Source organism: Triturus cristatus, chromosome 3_1, assembly GCF_964204655.1.
Source record: "Triturus cristatus chromosome 3_1, aTriCri1.1, whole genome shotgun sequence".
NCBI lineage: Eukaryota > Metazoa > Chordata > Amphibia > Caudata > Salamandridae > Triturus > Triturus cristatus.
In genome coordinates, this window is record NC_140583.1 from 242,572,578 (window position 1) to 242,586,919 (window position 14,342).

The following is a 14,342-nucleotide window of genomic DNA, read 5'->3' on the forward strand; positions in this document are numbered from 1 at the left end:
CCTCTGAGGCCCTCAGAGACACGAGGAGACCGGACTGGGGGAACTTCCTATTTGTACTACCCACTAACCGTGAGTCCACAGTCTGATACTGTTAGCAATAACATGGCTGATATTGCAGCTAATAACTCTCCTGCTAAACATGGTGCCCCAAACAAATGCACATTGGTAGACTATTTTAAAAAGGTTATTGTACCCACGGACAAGGAGACTACGCTCGCCGAACGAAGGGCTGAGCGACGTCGCTCCATAGAGTGCATTAAAAATAGGACATTATTGGACAGTACATCTCCTTTGACTTCGTCCCTTATTGTGCTAAGCCCTCCTACCTTGACGCAGGAGGCGTTAGCTATGGACAACGTCCCAGAGCTGTTTAGAACAATTGATTCTACACCCAGTAATTTTAACTTGTTACCAGTTTTAACTACTTTGCCCCCTGCTAGTACTACTATTATTCTTGGAAAGGAAACTGATACTGTTACTATTCCCTCTGAACCTAAGGCTAAGCCGTCTACTAAGAAGGCAGGGAGGGCGCTGGTGTCTAAAGCTCCAAGGCCCCCTCCGCCCAAGAGAAGAAAGAGGTTAGGCAATTTGCCAAGAGGCAATATCAACCACACTGATTTTGGCAAGGGCCCTATGCAAACTGTGGGCATAGCATCGCTGACAAAGGTTCCATTGCCACCATTAATAACACACGACATGGCCTCAATATCCTCTACTTCCTTGGCTCCTCCCCCTCCTGACTTGTCTCGTTCTCCGTTGCTCCTACCTGATCTAGGTACAATGCCATCACATCTTGAGAGCATCGAGAAATTGATAAGATATTTTACTTTACCCATCATAGAAAGATTAAAAAACAGAGTCACGATTGGGGAATTTAGAATCTTTAATCATAAAACACCCGGGGACACGGAAAGATTCCACTCACCTACTCCCGCCCCCCCCTATGGATTCAGACGCATCTTTTACGCACACTAGGACTAATGAGATAGGTAGCTCTAATTCTCAGCGTAGGGATAAGCCCACCCACACCACAACTAATCTAAGTCATGGTCAACATGTAGATGGTGAATTAAGGAAGGAAATAGTAAACCCTATCTTAGTAACATCCCTAAAGGAGAAGGGTGAGAATCATCATTTAGCTAGAGCAAGTGACCTACATAGCCATCAAGTTAATTTACCCCCAGAGGCGGTACCATATGTGGTGGTGTTAACTGAAGTTCCGCCTCTGGATAAGGGTAAAAATGAGGGTTATTACAACCTAAAAAATAAAATCGTGCACTGGCTTAGGACAAACAGACCTCTCCCTCCCAACATTAATGGGGAGATATTGCATGTTCGGAGACTTCCTTGGTTAGGTCGCAGAATCAAGGACCTTGAAGGGGATGTAATCATTATCAACTTTAGAGACCCTAGAGCAGTCAAATACATCTTAGACTACCCCTTGGGTTCTACATGGGGGTCTATAAACCCCCGTGTATTATCCTACTTTTACCCAAGATCAATAGTCTCTTATAATGCACACCCCAGGGCTCCAGGAAAAATGGTGACTCACCCTCACCCATTCTTAGCAACACCTGCTCCCCTTGTTCCACACTGCAACATGCATGCACCCAGTTCTGTGGCATACGAAAATGCAGCAGAATGGGTTATGGTTCCACTTGGGAACAACAGAATGGGACCACGAAGGGTGAACTACACACTACCATTTACTCCTCTTGAAGTTGCTAATAGATTTGGGGCCCTATCAGGAGTCGATGACTGCGATTGACTTAGTACTTCTTCTGTCTATGGGCGTAGCACACAGGGGGATCAGGTTGAGGATATGGATCCGATTCCCAAATTGTTGACTTCCTGCCCAAACCATTCTATCTCCGTTGGGCAACATATGCCCTCACCGGCGACTCACACAGTGCCCCTGGAAGACGCTCAGGTGGCCGTAGATGAAATAGTTATTAAACCTTATCGTTCCGCACACAGGGAGGACGGGGTGGAGGTGGAGGGAGGTTGCTCTTCACGAAAGACCAAAGTTCTACAGGGGTCCTCATCTAAAGCACAAAGTGAGTTGGGGGTCTGTGCCCCTTCAAGGATGGAAGAAAGCACCCCGTATGAGGCTTCTATGCCCACAAATAGGTCTATGAGGCCATTAGAGATTCTATCATGGAACGTGGCTGGGCTCCCTAACAAGCTAGGCAATACTGACTGGGAAATTTTTATCAAAGAACATGATATATGCATGTTCCAAGAGACGTGGGCCAGAGAAAACCTTTGCCACCCCGGTTTTGCAATTTTTAACATTCCAGCTAGATGGGGCGGGAAGGGACGCCCGTCTGGAGGACTATCAACATGGATTGCCTGTCATTTAGGCTGTACGGCCGAGGTGGTAGAAACCAATTCACTGGACATCCTGTGCGTGGTCTTGCGTTGGCCCAATGGGGCGGGTCTGAGTCTGGTAAACATATATTCTAGACCAGTCGGAGTTGCGGCCACCTCAAGGTCACTGGAGGATTTAGGGATTTTTCTTGACTCTTTCACCGGCCCAGATACACTCCTGGTCGGAGGGGATTTTAACATTCAGTTTGAACCACTTCCGACTCACCTAGATGGGATTAGCAGTGAGGAGGATGATCTCTGGGGAATCCAAAGTATTGCAGGTCCGCCAGTCAGGGCAGCATCACCCCTCTTATTGCAAGTTCTAACATTAACATTGGCAAATTCACTTAGAGCATGCAATGGTAGGTTCAAGGGGGATAATCCGCCCCAGCCAACTTTTAATAGACCAAGACAGGAGTCCCGGATTGATTACATACTGATCAGACTCCAGGATTGGAAATTGGCATTAGACTTTAAAATTGTCCTAAGGGCTGATAGTGATCATAACCCCCTAATCCTCTCATTAGCTGCAGATGGTTTCCTTAGGACCGAAACTGGAGGAAATAGATTACCTGTCCCCAGTCTCACCCTGTCCAGTAACAGACGAAGACTAAGGTGGGACAGATTACTAGAGAAACCGACCCGTATAAGGGCAATATACGAGCAACTGGCACTAACCCTGGAAAGAGTGGAGAGTCTCCTCCCTCAACTGTCCTCGCCAGAAGGTTGTTCTTCCCTTGAGGATATCCATCAGACCCTCTGTGACAATTTAGCTGAGGTACTGAATCCTGTGGTCCGGGGCAGGAAACCGAGGAGTGAAAGAGCCTCCTGGTTTAATGCCAGTTGTAGGGGAGCTAAGAATGATCTCCTCCAAGCGCTCAAAAATAAGGAATCATCCTCTGTGATTAGGGAAAAGAGGGTGGCCTACAAGCTCCTTCTTGAAGCTGCTAAAATAGACTGGGACTGGGAGAACTGGACAGAAATAACATCTGCTCTCAAAGTTAGAGATTCAAGAAAATTTTGGCACATAGTCAAACACGGCTCAGCTGAGCCTGTTATGGCAATAGAAGGCAATATTGCACCGGAAGTTTGGGAAAAACATTTCTCATCGCTTTATAGCAGAGCTGGGCAAGACCAAATGGGAACTCCGCCTGAGAGCTTAGTGGTCCCCACCATCGATAATCATACTGAGTTGGGAGACTTTAAGCTGGAGGAATTGGAAAGGGCAATTACTTGCCTTTCCTTAGGAAAAGCGCCAGGCCTAGATAAGATCCCAGGCGACCTCTTAAGGCATGAAGTCAGAATTTGGGCACTATACTTTCTGGTACTGTTCAATGCCATCATTCATGGGATGGCACTCCCTCCAACTTGGCTTGGGGCGGAGATTGTGCCCATTTTTAAAAGGGGCTCACCTTTGCTCCCCGCCAATTACAGGCCGATCAGTCTGATAGACGTCCCACAGAAGCTATTTGCGAGGCTTCTGTTGGATCGACTTTTGGACTGGATCGAGGAGAGGGATGTTTTGAGCCCTCTTCAGGCCGGGTTTCGTCAGAAGACTTCTACCGTGGACCAGGTCTTTAGGCTGTCCCTTCTACATTGGAAAACAATACAGTTGGAGGGTGGCAGCCTCTATACTGTATTTGTAGATTTAAGGGCAGCCTTTGACCTGGTTCCACGTGGTAAGCTCTGGGAAGTCCTGGCGAACGTTGGGATGCCAGCTGATCTCCTGAATATGATCATCCGCCTCCATACAAACACCTATGCTCGTGTGAGGTGCGGTGGGCAGGGTGCACTCTCAAACAAGTTTCCCGTTGAGAGAGGGGTAAGACAGGGGTGCGTACTTGCACCGACCCTGTTCTGCCTCTTTGTCAACGGGGTCATTGACCATCTCAACGGGGTCCCCAATTCGGATGTCCCGAAGTTGGCGGGAAGGAGGGTCCCAGCAATTATGTTTGCTGATGATACCCTCCTTCTCTCCAAGTCACCTATGGGAATCCAGCGTGTTCTGGATGGTTTTGGGGACTTCTGTAGAGAGCATGGATTGGAAATAAACACCACAAAGACCAAATTCATGGCCTTCAATCCGCCACCCAGGTTCCACCGTATTCCTCGCATTGGGGAAAATGCACTCGATCGAGTGAGCACCTTTGAATACCTTGGTGTTACACTCAACGAGGAATTGGGGTGGGGTCAACATCAGGAGAAAACGAGGTTGAAGCTAGTGCAACATATTGGTGGAATATTAGCAATGGTGGGGAAGAATAGGTCAACCCTTAAACCCATAGGTCCTCCTCTCCATATTTATAGGGTCCAAGCAAGAGGAGCAGTTACTTATGGGAGTGAATTATGGGGTTACAAAGTACTGGACAGCTTGACAAAGGAGGAGAATAGATTCCTCAGGTGTCTAGTAGCTCTTCCTCCGAGCACACCGCTAGTGCCTCTACGACTTGACCTAGGCATTAGACCACTGGAGGAAGAGTTGGCACTTCGCCCCGTGATCTACTGGCGTAGATTGTGGACGGTGCCCGAATTGATTCACTATAGACAGGGTCTCCAGGAAGTTCTCAGCTTCCCAAATTCGGGGAACATTCCCTGGCTTAAATTCGTAAGGAATAGTTTGATGAGCCTAGGTCTAGATGCACTATGGAATGATCCTTGCAATGCCTGTCCTAAGCTCTCCAAAAAGGCTTTAACCAAAGTGTATCATGATTCCAAGGCACCTTTACTCCGACCTTCCAAATCTCTAGGGTCTCTAACAAATCAATTCCTTCTTATGAAGAGTACATACATCTTTGAATTGGCCTTGGACAATGTTTACCCTGTAATAATCAGGAAGCTCTATTTGCAATGGAGGCACGGGTCTTTGCCAATTCGCGCTTTCACTAGTTCCTGGTCCCTGTCGACACCCAGTATTTGCCCGGCATGCAGTGTAAGTGAGGAAACTGAGCTGCATCTTATATTTTTTTGCACGGGTTACACTGAGGCGCGCAGAAAGTGGATTATTCCCATCTGTAGGAACCTGGGCTTCATAAGGTGTCATGAAGCCTTTAGAATCCTTAAGAGTGAAACGGCCGCGCACATTGTGTTTGCAGTGGCAAAATTTTTGGGGGCTTTTTGGCACAAACGGAAAAAATATTTAAAAATGTCAATCTGATCCATGTATGTAATTAGTATGTATTAGCTGTGTGGCTGCATCATTTTAAAGATTTTATCTATTGTTGTTAAATGTTTTATACTGATCTTATGTACTTTTATGGAGTTACTCCGAAATAAAGTTTTCTTGAACTTGAACTTGATATTGTTTACATGACATAGAAACAGGACAGTAAAGTGCAAATGCTTTTGGGGGCCATATTTGAATGGTGCAAGCAAAGAGTAAAATATAATAACAAAGTCAAACAATGTGAAAACATACTATGAGAAAATCAAATAAGACTTTGCAGCTTGCACTTTAAATTATTTGCAACCCAGGGAAACTTCCTTATCAAAATGATCATGTCAGCAACATTATGTTCAATAAAGCCGATATCGGCCATAACTGCCATTGCTGAGTGGTAATACCACTATATCCAGACAAACATCTCATCTAATGTTATGATAAACAATGGGATATCGAATCAGTGACTAGGTTCTGAAAGGTTGCAAACCAAAATGTATTTACAGCCATTTTGCCCAAATCGAGACATAATTCAAATACTAAAACAAATGTTAAAGTATAAATGATACAGTGCCCAAAAACAAAAAGTCTGTCATCCATGTTGATCTCAGGGATGTCTGGTATCACGATGATTGCATTGTTGCGCTACGTGATAAACATATGATAAATAATGATAAATACCTCCAAGTGGTTCATTGCTGCTCAAATGGCAAGTGCTCCCGACCCCAAGATTAAAAGTAACATGAAAGTTCATAATAATAATAATAGGATGACATAGGATGAAGGGTTTCAGTTGGAAAGGGTTGAAATGTTTAACCAATAGAAATGTGTGTTTGCTTTTGAGTTTATGTGTGAAGGATTGTGATTTGATGTTTACATGTATATGTGTGGAAAATGAAAGGGAAACTTTTCCATTCTTTGTTTTTGCTGAGAGGTGCACAGTGCAGAGATTCTGTAAAAGAAAATATGGTGAGTGACTGATATACTTTTTAATCTACAAAACAACTTGAAAGGTGAGTTATTTAATTGTGAGGGGATGTATGTAGACTATTTTCATTTTAATCAGACTAATGTATTTCTCCTGCTAAAGTGTAGGGAGTACTTTTTTTCTCTACAATCTTATTGACAGTGTGTGTGCATGTAGAAACCATTCTGTGATAATCATTTGTGTTTTTCATGTGTTTGCACAGATAACTGTGCTGTTTTTATATTTTGGTAGAATTAGAAACCAGTCATTGTTTATGAATTTGTGAAATGAGTTATGTTATGTATCTATACTAAACTGTAGTACTTCTTCTAGATGAAGAAAGGTGTTTTGGTATAGTGCAAGGGATAGTGTTTGTCTAGAATCACACAGTGAGTATGTGTGCATTTGGGAACCACTGCGAGAGAAGCATTTGGTAACCGTGTATTTGCTGACCGATAACTGTTTTAAAACCTGTCTTGTTGTCAAGTTTTAGTAGCATTAGAAGGCAGCTTTTGCTTATGCTTTGATTAAATGAGTCAGGCTTTGACACAAAAGTGCAGTCCTGAAATATGTAGATTGTGTGCAGTTCCCTCACCACTTGCACTGTAGTGAATGAGTTTTGGTAAACTCCTAGGTATAGTGGTTGTTGTCTAGAATCACACTGAGTCTGTGTGCATTTGGGAACCACTGTGAGAGAAGCATTTGGTAACATCGTGTATTTTTTAGCAGATAACTCTTTTAAAACCTGTCATGTTGTCAAGTTTTAGTAGCATTAGAAGCCAGTCTTTGCTTATGCGTTGATTAAATGAGTCATGCTTTGACACTAATGTGCTGTACTTAAATATGTAGATTGTGTGCAATACCATTACCTCTTCAAGACTAGTGAATGAGTTTTGGTAAACTGCTAGGGATAGTATTGCTTGTCTAAAATCACACTGTGAGTCTGTGTACATTTGGGTAAGGATTGTGAGAGAAGCATTTGGTAACATAGTGTATTTGATGACAGATAACGGTTTTAAAATCGGTCATGTTGTCAAGTTTTAGTAGCTTTAGAAGGTATTCTTTGCTTATGCATTGATAAAATGAGTCAGGGTTTGACACTAAAGTGCAGTACCATGTACTATTCTCTTCACTGTGCCAGAACTGAAAATGTAAAAGTTTTACCCAGGCACTAAGCTAGCAGAAGTCTGATGATTTAGTCAGTTTCCAAGTACTCATGTTGTGAACCATACATTACCACATAGATTGTTTCAAATGTCTATGTAGTATGCATGCAGTCTTCTAACATACTATACACTTGTCTTTCACATTTTCAATTCGCTAGTCAGTATCCATACACTTCCAGGAAACACCCTGTAACTCCCTTTGCAGACCTCTAGTGACCCATTCAGCATCATGTACTAATCCATTCACTGTGCCAAAACCCAAACACTTATAAATTCACCAAGATACTATATTTGGAGTACTCTAATCATTCAGTCAGTGACTAAGTATTCATGCACTGAGCCAGGCCTTAGCACATGGACTGCTTCAAACCCATATCCACTATGTATGCAGTCTTCTAACCACACAGACACTTGTCTTTCACACTTTCAATTCCCTAGTTAGTATTCATACACTTCTAGCAAACACCCTGTCACTCACCCAGTGTGTCTCCTTATAGTACTGTAATCATTTAGTCAGTTAGCATGTAGTCTTTTAGTGAGGTAGGCTTTAGGGCATGAACTGCTTCAAAGTAGTATGCACTATGCATGTAGTGTTTTAACCATCGTCACACTTGTGGTTCAGGTCTATAGTTTCTTAGTCAATTTTTATATAAAATGTGTTTGTACAGTAATGGAATAGTATAAATTTGAAAGTTATTAATATACATTTATTTGTGATTCTTTTTTACAGATACAGAACAGGAGTGTTTCTCATCTGTTTGCACTCTTCTCGTGCAAGATTGTTTGGATGAAGGGTCCTTAGGTGTTTCATCATACTTGCTGTGCCGCACGAGTATTTTTTGTTAGGATCCCCTCCTAACAGAACTCTTTTGCAAATCTTGCGCGTGACGAAGGTGGCATTGGTCTTTGTTTGCCCCTCGAGAAAAGTAGAACATTTCCACATCACTGAAGGAAAACGTTGTGGGCGTGGTGCATCCTCCAAAAATTCATCCTTAGATTCGGTGAATATTTGAAAGTGACAACATTTACAGTTTTTGTAAGTTAAACTTATAAAATGTTGTTAGCTGTATGCATTTTATATATCTGTGATTTGCATCTTGTTTTTTTTTTGAGAATAGCATGTTGGTTGTTTTTTTAACAATCTTTGAGTTTTTTTTTTTTTCTTTGCCCGCTGTTAAGTGGTGAGTACGATTGAAATCACTATTTTTAGTGAAATTTAATATATTCTGAGAACAGCAAAAAAGGCAAAAAAATTACTTTGTGGAAATTATACTGTGTTGTAAAAAATGTATTATTACATGTTATAATTTTTTTTTCCTTTTCTTTCACAGATCCAAATTTTAAAATAAGCAATTTTTATGAATTTAGATTGGAATGAAAATGTGAAAAAAATGTGTACCATTTTTTATTCCTATTACTGTGAAGGTAAGTTTAACTAAGTCTCAATATGCAGAATGAGGAGGTCTGCAAGAAGCTACAAAGTTGAAACATGTTTCTAAAAACACTCTGTTTATACCTTTGTAGTTTTGAAATCTGACCATAATCAGATATCATGTGACCTTCTAAAAAAGAGATTTGAGGGGTTCATAATATTTCCTATTTTAGCTATTGAAGGACCGCAATTATTTCAATCATTCTTCTTTGAACATCTTTGCAGACAAAACTCTGTGCTTACCTTTTATCATTCGCAAGGAATTTTAAAACTGGAAATATGTCACTTTTTGTAACATAGTTATTGTGTAAGATACTCTTTCATATTTACAAAGAGAGGAAAAGGCACTCTGTGCACTTTTTATACTCCATGTAAATACAAGCTCATCATGCAGACCACTTTGTGTTGAAAGGGTGTTCTATAAGTGTTGATGCATTATGATTGCACTTAATACTCATAGAACAAGACACGTCTAGATTTATCAGAAATCATAAATCTCGATGTGTGTGTGAATGGTGCAACATTCTAAAATTGGTGTAGGAAAGCACAACAAGGAGAATTGATTTAATTTCTCCACATTTTTATATCTTCAATGCATGCTGAAATGTTCAGCATACATTGAAGGAGAAAAATGCATTTTCTCATTGTTTTTGTGCAGGAAGGTGTGTCTTCCTGTAGAAAAACAAACAGCACATGACACAGATATCCTTGCACTATGGTGCAAGGTTGCCTTTGTCACCACATGGCTGCAGTTTAAGTAGCAGTGCAGACAGAAGCATAGATTTGCAACATATGTACATATGTTGCATCCCTGTACTTCGGAAGTACTACAGCACACTGCAGTTAAAGAGGTTACTGTGTGATGCTGCAGCACTTCCTCATAGTTCTGCTCTTATACATTCACCATACGTTACTAATGCATTCATTCAGTCAATTACGCACTCATACATTCATCTAAACTAACACTAACAAAGAAATTTAGCTCTTTTTTTGAACCAGGAAAGTTAGTTCTTACAAGATCTTTTTGTTTTCTTCTTTTATAATTTTTTTTTTAGTTTTGTGAACAATTTTTACATTTTTTTGGTTTTTCTGCAAAAAAAAAAAAAAAAAAAAAACAGGAGAAACCAAACAATGAACTTCAGGGAACAATAAAAAAAAAAATGTGACTTTCTTGCAAGCGGCAGATCAGATCGATCGACTGCTCACCATAGCACAAAGTCGCATTGCACTTAGTGCAGAGCACTTTTAAAAATTGAAATTGAGGACGGATGTCCGAGGTTTGGGCTGATGGATGCACTCTTGAAGTGCTCGGCTGCGATGGGGTGGATGCCGCAGGAGTGTTTCTCATCCGTCGGCACTCTTCTCGTGCAAGATTGTTTGGATGAAGGGTCCTCATGTGCTTCATCATACTTGCCGTGCCACACGAGTATTTCTTGTTAGGATCCCCTCGCGACAGGACTCTCTTGCAAATCTTGCATGTGACCAAGGTGGCATTGGTCTTATTCTGCCCCTCAGGAAAAGTAAAAAATGTCCACACCACTGAAGAAAAACGTTCTTTGGGTGGTGCCTCTGCCAAAAATTCATCCTCAGAAGTATGATGTGATGCAGGTGATGCCTGCTGCCCTGAAGCCATTTTTGGTTGAAAAAAGTTAGAGCTAAGTGTAAACTTAGTCTAAAAAATCTTCTTCTCTCCAAAGAGATGGTGCTCTAAAGAAGGTCAAAGAAGAATGACTGAAATGGGTGGGGTCTTTGAATAGTTAGAAGAGGAAGTGTAATGAACCAATTAAATCTCTTTTTTTGCAGGTCACATGGGATCCGCCCACCCTTCGCTTACGCAGCATGCACCCAGCGCGCATCTGCGAAATTGAATTAAAAAAAACTTATAGGATTAGATGTGAAAATATATTAGTTTTAAGACTAGTTTAGAGTTTGTCTTCAATTAATATTCACATGAAATACATATATATATGTTTTTTTAAATGTTAAATATTTCGCGAGATCCGCGCACCTACTGCGTCATAGACGCAGATGACGCATCGCGGAAGCGCGTAAACCTCGCGTTACGTACATCGAACGTGTCGCGTATAGGCTGGGAGTCGCATACCGGTCGCATTGCAATCGCGCATTAAACACGTACCCAATGCTTACCATGCGCGGATGCTATCGCGTAGGGATCGAGAACGGTGCACTTAGCGTGCGCGGATCCAAAAACATTGAAAAAATATATATCAAATAAAGTTTTGAACATATAGTTAAAAAAATATGTTTGAAAAACCCATTAAGTTCAAATAATATTTTTTAATTTTTAAAAGAATTAATTGAAAAAATAAGTTTAAAAAATGGTGATAAAAAAGTATTTTAAAAAAAACGTAATTAATGAAATTGACACACAATTTGAAAAATATACAAATCCAATCAAAATCATTAAACATGATATCTTCAGAGATAAGTTATAGATAGGAATTAGCATTTATAAAACCTTTGAAATTCACTGAAAAAACCATAGGTTTCAGGGGCGTTATAGTTAGGAATTGGCATTTAAAAAACCTTAGAAATTCACTGAAAAAACCATAGGTCTCAGGGGTGTTATAGTTAGCTGGACATTTCCGCGCGCAGAGAGACAATACTGCCAAGTCCTGCTAGCTAATTCGTGTTGTTGAGCCAATGTTTTAAGTTTCCTGCTCTAATTGCTTGTCTGAAGCCCGTATTTTAATATTAATGTTCCACCTCCTGTTTTTAAAAATCGCCGTTTCCTTATAGCGCTACTTGCACATAAATGTACTCTTAACATTGCTATTTGCACAATTATATTTGGAAACTGTCTTTTTCACACGAGTACCTGCCGTGACCGGTAGCTCCTCCCCGTTCCACCGCGGGTGCAGTCCCGATTGATGTGGAGGGAGACTGCTACTTCCGGTGCTCGGGAGTTGTTGCTCTAGTTGTTGGACCTGCCATACGCTTAAAACAGATGCCCTGGCTAACGCGCAGCAGACGCGCGCAGAGAGACAATACTGCCAAGTCCTGCTAGCTAATTCGTGTTGTTGAGCCAATGTTTTAAGTTTCCTGCTCTAATTGCTTGTCTGAAGCCCGTATTTTAATATTAATGTTCCACCTCCTGTTTTTAAAAATCGCCGTTTCCTTATAGCGCTACTTGCACATAAATGTACTTTTAACATTGCTATTTGCACAATTATATTTGGAAACTGTCTTTTTCACACGAGTACCTGCCGTGACCGGTAGCTCCTCCCCGTTCCACCGCGGGTGCAGTCCCGATTGATGTGGAGGGAGACTGCTACTTCCGGTGCTCGGGAGTTGTTGCTCTAGTTGTTGGACCTGCCATACGCTTAAAACAGATGCCCTGGCTAACGCGCAGCGGACGCGCGCAGCGGGCGCGCCAAAGGCAAGCCCGTCTGCGCCCGTCCGCGACCAGACCGCGGCCGGGGCCAGGCATGCTGCTTGTAGTGGCACATACAAGGAGAGAACCGTGTGGTCGCGAGATGAACTGTGGAGGCTTAACATAGAGGTAGCGGGTTGCACTCACAGGTTTGACCCAAGTGCCGTTCTCATCAAGCACACGTGTGAGACGTGTGGGGTTTCGTGGGGTGGGCGGGGCAATGGAGAGGTGAAGGGGCTCTGTAAGTCAAGACCGCTCGGTAATAGTAGTCTAAGAGTTGGGTTGTTGAATTGCAGATCCCTCTCAAAGCATGCCGACGATATCTGGCTGCTATTGGAGGATCATGAGTGGGATGCCCTATTTTTGACTGAAACCTGGCTGAGCGATAACAATATGACTGCAATAGCCTTGGCAGTACCCCTGGGCTATACAATGTGTCTCGCTAATCGTGAGGGTGGAAAAAGAGGGGGAGGAGTAGCTGCTATATTTAAAGAGCAGTTCACATTAACATCCTCTGCCCCCACTCTGATCGCGGGTCTGGAAGGATTACACTTCTGCATTCAGGTGGGCGCTCAGATCTCCTTAGCAGGGCTAGTTATTTACCGCCCCCCTGGTGGGAATGATTCTAGTCTTATAGCTCTGTTGGGACGTGATAGTGCAGAGCTCCCTCCTCCATCCTTATTTTCTTGTAGTGGGGGACTTCAATATCCATATGGATAGATCGGACTGCGCCCAAGCAGAGATATTAAGAGCCACTCTAGATGCGGCCAAGCTGAGATTAATCAATGAGGGTCCCACACATAGAGCGGGTCATACACTCGATCTCATCCTCTCCAATATTGAAAAGGTCAGGATGGAGGGGACTCTGCCTTTACTTTGGTCAGATCACCTGCTTCTGCCTTTCATAATAAATTTGGCGGCCGATAGACCAGAGCCAAGTAAGCGAGTTTTTATGCGAAGACAATGGAGGAAACTAGTCCCTGCCGTTATGGGCCCAGTGCTGGCTCAGAAAAAACCTTCTTTAACCCTGAATGCCAACACTGACGCTCTGCGGTTTCATCACTGGATTGGGAGCATGTTATCATCCATTGCTCCAGCTAAACGCGCTATGTCCAAGAGGGACTCTCCCTCTGCTCCATGGTTCTCACAGGACCTCAGAACTGAGAAGGCAAAATGTAAACGGTTAGAGAGGCTGTGGAGGGTAAACTATGGGGCCCTGGAAAGAACACAATACAAGGTGGCCTCCCATAAATTTCAGAAGGCTGTCAGAAAGGCAAAAAAACTGTTTTTTGCGGGTGCTATTCAACAGGCAGAGCACTCCACTAAAGAAGTTTTTAAGGTGGTTCAGTCCTTTTTTAAACCCAGATGCATTGAAAGGGAGATACCGCCTTCAATCGCCTTTTGTAATACAATCTCGGACTATTTTGACCATAAAATTAAACGTGTCTATGATTCATTTGGCCTCGAGGAAACAACGGTGAAATCGGATCAGACGGTCAAAGAGTTGACAAGCGGACCGCTGGCTTTTTTCCAACCAATAACTCTGTCCACAGTCAGGAAGGAACTAAGCTGCTGTAAGTCTGGTTCGCCGGATGACCCCTGCCCTCCCAAATTGTGGAGCATAATGGCGGACTTTGTGGCCCCATCCTTACAGCTCATTTGGAACACGTCCATCTCCTCCGGGGTCTTCCCGGATATATGGAAACATGCGACCCTCCTCCCTCTAAAGAAAAAACCCAATGGGGATCCTGCGGACCTCAGCAACCTTCGTCCTATCTCCTTGCTGGCTGCCCCGGGCAAAATGCTTGAGAAAGTTATCCAGCGGCAGCTCAGTAAATATATAGAGGACAACAAGA

The 14,342-nt window shown here is 42.7% G+C and overlaps 1 protein-coding gene across 1 annotated transcript in view; it reads right to left on the bottom strand.

Moving 5' to 3' along the window:
- FBXO22 (F-box protein 22) overlaps positions 1–14,342 on the bottom strand; it is a 285,060-nt gene that overhangs the window by 35,524 nt on the left and 235,194 nt on the right. The gene's annotated exons all lie outside the window — the stretch shown is intronic.